A 10,245-nucleotide genomic window follows, 5' to 3' on the forward strand; every position below is an offset into this window, starting at 1 on the left:
TCTCAACTTTCCTAATGCGGAAACCCTTTAATACAGTCCCTCACATTGTGGTGACCCTCCCAACCATAAAATTATTTTCATTGCCACTTCATAACTGTATATTTGCTACTGTTGTGAATTGTAATGCAAATGTCTGATATGCAGGGTATCTGAAATACTACTTTTGTGAAAAGGTCACTTGACTCCCACAGGGGTTGCGACCCACATGTTGAGAACCACTGTTGTAGGCAGTTATGAAGAAGGGCCATTGCGTTCTGCTGATGTGTAATGATCTCTGAGGTATAGTAAGTGCCAGGTGATGAAAAGTACTAGGTGTAAAATGGCAAAGATAATGTGATACAATGGAAATTGTATTTAAGGCTCAGAGAACATCTTGGAAGAGGGAACAGAAAAGTGTAAGAACCAAAGGACCAGGTAATCTGCTATGAGACAGTCTCTTCTTCATATGACAGGAAAGCTGAACCCATGAAATCGTATCAATACAGTCTCCTAAACAAGACCTATCCAGTCAAAATACAAGTTGCTATGCCAACGTGGCTAGCAGGACTCCTGTAAGGCTCTATTCCTAGATGAAGAGCTACATGAAATGAATGAGTGCTGGGAGAGAGAGAAGTGTCTCTAGGGATGTGCTCCAAAAGGTTATCCATTCACACGTGGTCATTCCGAAACACACACACACACATGAGCAACACCAAATGGACCAAGGAGGCTACACTTACACACCCATCACATGCAAAACCAAAGAAGATGACATGAATTTCAGAAGGAGTGTGGGAATGAGAGTGCCTGAGATGAGTGTGAGGTGGAAAGAAGGGGGAATGGAGTACATATAGCATTTGGGTATGAAATTCTAAAAGAAATAAGAACTAACCAGTCACTAACTGAAAAATTAAGGAAAAAAATATTTATATTTATGTGTGATAGACTATATGTACCAGCATGTACAAGGAACTTGACAAGCTGGTTACCTTCCAAGAGGGACACTAAATGGCCAGGGATAGGAAAGGAGAATTTTGATACCCTGCCCTCTGAAATGTTTTAAGACTTGAATAGTGTAGGTGTGCTGTGCCTGAGAAAAAGCAAATGAAATGAGAAGGAGGAAGAGAAATAAGATGAGGGGTAAGGGGAGGGAAGATAGATCAGGATAGAGAATGAAAATGTCCCCTGAGTGAGGGTAACTTATCTGGGGCTCTGCCTCTGCTGTCAAAAGACATGCATGAACAAATACAGGTGCTCCTTTGGTGCTCCTTTTGGATTCTCACTCCTGACATTCCACATCCTGGGAGCCTGGTCCCCAAAACTCAGCTCCTCAAGAGCAGGAACCTCAACATGCAATTTCAGAATTCTTTCCCACAGCACCTAATACATGCTATCTACTCCAAAAGGAAGCCTTGATTATAGCAGTCAGTCTGACTGAGTCCTTCCTGCCTTACTATAATCCTGCGTTCAACACAGTCAAGCTGAAGGACTTCTCTTTTCTGGATAGTCCAGTGTTTAGAACTGGTATTTGTGTGTTTGTGTGTGTGTGTGTGTGTGTGTGTGTGTGTGTGTGTATCTATATCTGTGTGTGTATGTATCTGTGTGTGTTTGTGTCTGTGTGTGTTTGTGTTTGTGTGTGTATGTGTCTCTGTGTCTATTTGTATTTATGTGTGTTCACACGCATGTGTGATTAAAATAATGTTCACAGATACCAGAAAGAAAGATCTACAAACAGAGGGCTCACAATCCATCAGTAAGCTGTATAACCAATGTAGTGGGTCCAACTAGCCTTTGAAAAAGGAGAGGGGATTTTTAAAAATCAGGGTGTTCCACCTTTAGATAAGGGCATGTATTAGTTTATGAAATCACTTCAAATGAATGTAGACCAGTGGTTATCAATCTGCAGGTCATGACCCCTTTGGGGTCAAACAACACTTTCCCAGGGGTTGCCTAAGATCATCCTGCATATCAGATATTCACATTATAATTAATAACAGTGGCAAAATGACAGGTATGTAGTAGTACACATCACATATGGTTGGGGGAGGGGGTAATGGCTCGGAAGGTTGAGACTCATTGTCTTAGAGAGTCTGCCCTGAGCCAAGAATACATTTCTCACTGTGATTTTTCACCTCAGACTCTAGAGCCAAGTCAAGGTTGGCTCAGTGTCAGTGGTATGATTTCTCCTCCCTGGTCCTTTAATCATCCCCTGTGGTTAAGCAGAAGCAGCAGTAAGAACTTCCCCGTGGCGTACACACTCAAGAAATGTGTGCTGCACTTAAGAAATGGATGCTCATACATGAAACGCTTCCTACAGCTTGCTGCGCCTCTCAGTCCCAGGCACAGACCACAGATCTGGCCAGGCTGAGAGCAGAGCACACAATGGCCTGCAGTTAAGCAAAGTCCACCATCCTGGTGGTCTCAGAGCCCTCCAGAGCAACATCTACTCCTGGCCTCCTCCCACTACTGTCTAAGTAGTAATGGCTTCCCCAGCTTCCTGCTTCTTCCCCAGCAGAGAAACTGGGTGACCACATAGGCACATCCCATTCAGTGGAATGCATTGCATTGCCCTAGTAGGACATTTCTTATCCCATCCTCTCTTAAGCATGAGTGTCAGGGAAATGGATGGTCCTTGACCACTATAGCTCTTTCATGATAGATTTAATGATGAAGATGATGGAGAAAAAGATGGAAGTTGATTTGTGGTTTGAAAGGATATACAATATGCATGCCCCATTCAAAATTAAAGATGATGAATCAATGTCTGGGAGGCAGAGAAAATGCTTTCTACTGGGGTCACTAGTCATAAGACATCCCTGCTCTAGCTCCCAATTTCTTCTGAGCCATGGTAAGGCTTTGTTCTATGTCTTCTTGACTGATAAAAAACCCTGGAGCCTACTTCCCTCCTATTCATGGTTCCCAAATCAGTTGTCAAAACTGTGTGACCACCCAAGAGGAGAAAGGACAAGTGGCCACAGCAGCCTGAGGATGCTGTTGGATAAAATATCAGAAAACAGCAAAGTAGTCTCTGAGCTGTGTCGCTTGACTTAAAGAACCAAGTGTGGAAACCCACCTGCTGCTAAGGATAAAAGAACCATGCCTACCTTCTTCATGCTCACTTGATGTCCCCCTTCAGGGTATGAAGATTACCAGGATATCCTAGATGGCTGGTGCTACTACCACAACGTCCCGAAGCTTGGGTAACTTCAGGAGGCTAAGAATCCAAGGGCAGGGTATAGGCAGCTTTGGTTCCTGGGGATGGCCCTCTTCCAGGCTTACATCTGCCTATATCATCACAGAGCTCTGGTGTCTCTTCTTTCTCCCATCCAGAGATATTAACCTCATCTGGGAGCCCTTATGACCCATGTACTCATCCCTCTTCGTTGTCATCTTCACTGGATTTGGAGCAGGAGACAAACAGGTAGGCATGTCCATGAGGGTATTTCCAGAGAGGCTTAACTGAAGAATGAAGACCTATTCTGAGTGTGTGTGTGGCACCATCGTGTGGGTTGAGGACCTAGACTAAAGAAAAAGGAGAGTGAACCAAGAACAAGCATGCATCCTACTCTGCCTCCTGACAAAGGACACAGTGAGAGCAGACATCTCCTGGGGCCACCGCCATGCCTTCCCACCATATTGAGCTGCACCCTCAAACTGTGAGCCAAGACAAACCCTTCCTTCTTTAAGTTGCTTCTGTCAAAGCAATGAGGATAGTAGCAAACACAACTTCATCTAAGCCTGATTATGTCCCAAAGCATTTGAATTCTATGGGAAACACAAATATTCATCAACCCAGGGAGTAAATACAAGGGAAGCTTCCCCAATGCCCAGGCTCCAGGAGTGCCACTATCTCTGGGTAGCAGAGGAACTCAGTCAGTCTCATCCTTCAGCTGTATTCTCAAATGACTCAGCCCCAGAGACTCCCAGCTCTTCCTGAGAGGAAAGCACCAGGAAGGCTGACAGAGGGGCACACTGTGCTCTATGAAGCTTGTCACCTTAATGGCCCGATGGAGGGAGTGTGACAGAGATAGATCAAGATAATACTGTAGATTACTTACTAGATTGCCATAATCATTAACAGCCTTAATTAGTGTATAATATACTGTACCTCAGCAGCAAGTGCGGAGACAGGCAGCAGGGATGCTCAAGTCTACAGCCCCTCAGATCTACACAGCAGACTAATCCGACCTTGTACCAAAGCTAGACTGGAGCTTCAGGTCCAGTCTTCCTGTCTGTGAACAGTACATCTCTCTCACTAATTTTGCTAGCCCCAATGTTACCATCCTGTGAAGGCATATCACTTAATATTTCACCCAAGGAAACTTATACTTAATTCTTCCTTCTCAGGACTCATTCTACAAACAGAGGGAGTTGAGACATACTCATTGAATACACAAAATTCAGAATGTAATTTATTGTCCCCCCCTCTCTTGTGCTTGAGCAGATACACACACACACACACACACACACACACACACACACAGGTTCATGCACTCACAAACATGCATACTCACATGCATACACTCAGCCTCGCAAGCAGACACATACACACAGTCATACATTATCTACACATTCACTCACATATATCCCTGGGCTGTCCTTTGGGTCACAGGCTTGCTGTCCACTTACAACATTCTCAAATAATACTTCCCTGTGACAATGACTAACTGATCCTTGCCCAACTCTTGGCAATTTTTCAGTGACATAAAATAAAATTTGTCCATTTCCCACAGAGCCTTACCCAAGATCCTTAGTAAGAACTGCTTCTTGTTCACTCTTTTTGCTTTACACTCTCAGTGGTAACACTGCTTCACGCCCCAGTGATTCTTAACAAGAGGCCTGTTTCAACAAACCCTTTCCCTACATTTAGGTGAATGAAGGCAAGAACATTCAAGTTTAGGGCCCTATATTCATCACTCCTGGATCTTGTTCGACAGGAAGAAATGCTAACAGGACTGAGTTGGGTCTCCAAACACTAATAGAGTCGTGGCTCCAAGTTGGCAAGATCACTACATATGAACAGAATGAGTCCAAGCAGGCTATGACCACTACATCTTGGTACTCTGTTCTAATCATGTGAAAATATCAGACAAACCCAAACTGAGACTCTATGTACATTATCAGTACTCAGGGTCAGGGTCATGACAAACAAGAAAAGAAAAGAAAACCATCATAGACGAGAAGAGATGAAGGAGACAGGACAACAGAGTGCCAGATGGTTTCTGAAGTGGCTCCTAAGACATATTAAGATGCTATTAGAAGATAACCTCTGAGTGAAGTCTGTACTTAGGCAAGAGCATCACACTTGTACCTAATTCTCCACCAGGACAATGGTCGGAGACGTCTGGAGGGAGTTAAGGGAAGTTGAAGTAAACCTGAATCTCTAAATCTAAAATTATTTCCAAATAAAAAATGTTTGTCTAAAAGCAGGCAGTATTATTAACAAAACGCAGTCCATTACAGGCTCAATTGTGAACCTGACAAGTGAGAATGCCAGGAGCAGGCTGAAGACGCCTGCATCTACGCCAGCTATGAGGGGTCACTCGGGAAAGATGCGTGCTTCAATAGTACTCTTGTTGGTGCTACTTCTTGGGTGCCGACTTGCCAAATAAGTGCAAATCCTTACCAGTCAATAGCCTATTAATAAATGGCTTGAGCATACACCTACACAGATGGCAGAAAGAGCTTTATTCTAAGATCTGTGTCAAATGAGTAAGCCTAGCAAAACAAATTAACATGTTGCATTTGAATATGCTACTCTGTGGCATATAACCTACTGGAGTTGAGTCCTTCTATTAAATCTAGAAAAACAGTGTTTTTGGAGTGGTATCTAGATCACTTCATCAGAGGGAGAAGATGTGAGTACCACAACAGTCAAAAACTTCATGGTACTGGACAAGGATACTCAAGGTCACACAGCAAGTCTGCATTGAGGACTCAAGTCTCCCATCTTCCAGTCATGGCTCCTCTGTACCACAGACAGTCCAAGAGTAGGTCTGGCACATCGTAACAAGATAGGGAAGGCCAACTGGCTGGTGCAGCTGAGAGCATTTGATCCTGTGGCTCAGGCAGAGGCGGGATGCTCTGGGAAGAAGTGAGCAGCTCTGGAAAGCAGTGCTGGGCAGAAAGCTCTGCCCAGTGGCTTTGGGGCTGTGGATGAGGATAGCATAAACAAACCCAGGAGGGTATTGGATGGGGCAGGGTATGAGGTACCCACAAGAGCATGGAAGAAATCTGCAAGCTTCCCCAGATGAGAAAAGAGAGAAGTGCAGCGGCAGAGCCCAGATGCTCATCTGCAGGGCCTGGGTTGAAGCCTGCTGGATACTTTTGGCCCAGAGAAAATCAAAGACCATGATGGCCAGCTTCTCAGGAAAAGCCGGAGTCTGGGGGGCTAGGGTAGGGTAGAATTCTGGCCTATCATGCACCAAGCATACACCAGGTCCTAGACACAATCCCCAACATGAAAATAGAAAAGAAAAAGAAAAAAAAAAAGAAAAGTGGGAGACCTTGAAAGAACCACTGGTGTCAGAAGAGAGTAATTGGTAGTCCACAGGAAACCACAGTCTGGAGTCTACACAAAGCTGGATAATCCTCTGATAAATATTGCGGTCAAAACCTACCCTCTGTAAAGCAGATATGATAGACTACACAGAGGCATGCAAACTCCACTTCCACCCAAGCCTGAAAAGCTCCATTCTTTTCACCCCAAGCCCGTCTTGGCAGAAGTTCACTGTTGAGAGCATCTGGCTTTTAGAGGCAGGCTGCTGTGCTGTGGGCTCGGGATGTCTGTCAAAGCCTCATGTGTTAAGAACTTGGATTGGCTGACAGGCTGCGGCTCTCCCGGAAAAGTAGTGGAAAATTTAGGAAGTGGGGCCCAATAAAAGGTAGTTGGGTCACTGAAGGTGTGACTTAAGCCTATTTAGGGACCCTGGCCCCTTCCTATCCCATGCTCTCTGCTTCCTGGCAGCCATGAAGTGATCAATCTTAGCTCACCATGCACGGACATCATCAGCGCGGTGTGCCATGCTACCATAGGTCCAAGCAACTGGGATGGGACGAGTGACCGAGAACTAAACCCAGAAGCCCAAACCAATCTGTTCCTCTTTTGAAATTGATTTGCTCAATTATCGTGTTACAGCAACAAAACAGCAATCAACGCACAGACCAACAAATAGAAAAACATTTAGGGTGATGATTCTGGATCACATGTGCTGACAGAGATCGCTTTAGTCTTCCACGTCCCCACTGTCCCATCTTCTTGAACAATACCAACCACTTTCCAATTTTAAGCCTTCATCATTCACTTCCGTGTTTCAAACCTTCCGGTGATGCCCATGCTTTAAACCAGAGCCTACACTCCAGAGCACAGCATTTAAGTACTAAGTGGTCGCCTGCCTTTTCCCTTCCTGTCACACTGCTGCCTCCTCCTTCTCCTCACCCATCAGTCAGTGGTCACCTCTGTAACCCCTTATCTAATGATAAGACTGCTTTCTGACTGGTTCAGAACTAGAACGTTAGCCCCTCAGATTTCCCCAGGGCTGCACCTTCCTGCCCTTCATCCTTCCTCAAGGCATGACCCCTAAGCAGCATCAGTTTTTCTTCTAGACAAGTGCATCACTAACATCTAAGATTACTTTACTCATGTGACCATGTCCAGTGGTTCTTCCAGTGCTTGCATCTTCCTATTAGAATGTTGGCAACTTATCTTAATATTGTGTCCTTTGTCCCCTAGGATAGTAGCCAGCACACAGTAGGTTCTCAATATGCAGCTGTCACAGGGAGAGATGAGTAGATTCTCCCCATACCTGACACATCTGTCTTTGAGTTTAGTCTTGTCAACCTTTCCTAGAGGCATCCTAAAAGTTGTCAAAAAGCAGAGGTTTAGATGGGAAAACACGACACTGGGGTATTGCACGGATCATCTCTCCTCTGCCTCGTTTTCTCTTCCTACTGTGTGACAGCACAAAACACTGTGGTCTGTGAACCATTCTGACACCAGGCTACTTCCCTCATGGGTCCGTCACATCCAGTGCATTGGTTTAGAAGCCAACCCTGCTAGTTCTCTCGTCCTTGAGTAAACTCTAACATTTGTGTCAGATGGTTCTTCTGTCTTAGGGAATTCAAGACTTACAAGGATATTGGAAGTATAGCCTCGGGCTATAAAAGATTTGGCATTTCATACATTGAACGGGGAGCCTGGGCATCACAGACAGATGGTTTGGCATAGTCCCGGTGGTACCCTCTTTTGTAAGCAAGCGTCACATAGGCAGATTGTCAGAGCTCAAAGGCCCAGGTGTTTGTGACTTAGGACACTGGCTCCACAATCTTTCCACCAGATTCCGAAGAATGAGAGAAAGATTTTCCTTAAGCAGAAACCTAAAATAGAGAACTTGTATAACCAGGCTTCCAGATTCGTTACATAGACCCATATCCTTGACACAGAGATGGCATTTCAGGTTCACTAGGAAAAGAAGGATTTACAGTCAATGGTCCAGAGTCAACTGGCTGCATACAAAAGGATGAAAAGAAATTGGGAAGTGTGGGACTTGTAAAAATTCCAGGTTCACTGAGGACTAAGCTGTGGTGGGCAAAGTTAGAAACATCTAGGAGAAACCATGGAGGTGTGGGATGGTAAACCATGTCAGGAGGTTTGGTGGGTAGAGTGGGTCTGAGTCCCCAGAAACTCAGGGTGCACACCTGAGATGGTAGGCGACTCCCTGCCTCCTGCCAAATCCTTGTCCTGGGACATGTGGCACACTTCCCACATAAGAAATTGTGACCTGTGGTCACGTGGGTCCAAGACAGAGTTCTCCTTGCTAATGAGGAACCTGAAGGCCCTGAGGGTTTAGCCAATAAGCTTCTCTTCCCAGACATTCCTTCCTGCAAAAGGTATTTAACCACAGACCCACCCTGAGAGGGAATTATGCATTCATGTCCCACGATGAACAACCAATAAACAGTTTAGCACCAAGGACTGACTCTTTCACTGAGATCCACCATGAGGAGTATGGAGCAGGCCTTCACCTATAGAGCCGCTGCCTACGTCTCCTGCAGAAGGCCCATCTGCACCCTTAGACAACTGCTGCTACCTTTGCCAATGGGCTAAGGTGAAGCTTCCAGCCCCAGCCCTGGGCTAGATGCCATTCTCAGCTCCACAGCCCCCAACGGTCCCCGCCTCTTCATGGGGCCATGGATCCCTGACAGTTCATTCTCGACTTCCCTATGTGTTTTTCTAGCAGCGACTAGATACCTGGAAGTTAGGGAACACCAGCTTCGGTTTTCTCACATCTCAGACTGTGTTTTTCCCACCCCTGAAGCAGTGTCTCAGCACTGCCCTGAAGGCCAGCACTTATCCAGCAACATTGGAATAAACACAATCAAGCTCCCCAAGTTTCGTCTCCACAGTGGCTGTGCCCAGCGGCAGGGTGGACAGAGGTCCTACATGGAGGGTTATTTTTATAAACCAAAGTAAGCAATGGAAAAACACACAGACAGGCATAAGAAAAATGCTAACTACTTCATTTTGCATGTTGGGTGATGGTGGTTGAGGTATGTGTCCTCTCGGGTGCACATATCTAAGTGTACACGCATATCTGTAAAGGGGGTGAGGTCAGAGGTCAATCCTGGGTACCTTACCTTCAAGAGTCATTCACCTTGTTTCCTCGGCAGTTTAACTGATTTTATTGTAATATCATAACTTCCTTTACACCAATGGGACTCAAAGTATCACTCCAAGGATAAATGTAAATTTGTTTGGACGTCACATGAATTGATGGTTTAAATCAATTCTGTGATCAGTAACTTAATAATACACAGTAATTTCCCGTTATAAAATGCTATAAGAGTGCAATATTAGCTTCAATCCATTGGTAAGTGCTTCTTTTTTAATTTCTAAATTTTTTTTGAGATTATAATTACATCATTTCTCCCTTTCCTTTCCTTCCTCCAAACCCTCCCAATATACTCCCCCCCCACACACACTTTACATTCCTTTTAAATTCGTGGCCTCTGCTTTCATTAGCTGTTATTACATACTGAACAAAGACTGCACCAATGGGCTGCACATGTGAACAATAGAAAGGGGTGGTTCAGAGCTTCAACCTTACATAAGGAACTCTAGGCAACTTAGGAATGCTGAAAACGGGGGGGGGGGGGAATGCCTTCTGCAAGAAAGAGTACACCAATGGGTTATGTAATACCAAATGCTCATCCCTGAAAGCATACAATCAAGTAACATGTTACAGACCGAGAGGGTGTGCGAGCGGG

The sequence above is a fragment of the Mus pahari genome, chromosome 2 (genome assembly GCF_900095145.1).
Source record: "Mus pahari chromosome 2, PAHARI_EIJ_v1.1, whole genome shotgun sequence".
In the NCBI taxonomy this organism is placed as follows: Eukaryota; Metazoa; Chordata; class Mammalia; order Rodentia; family Muridae; genus Mus; species Mus pahari.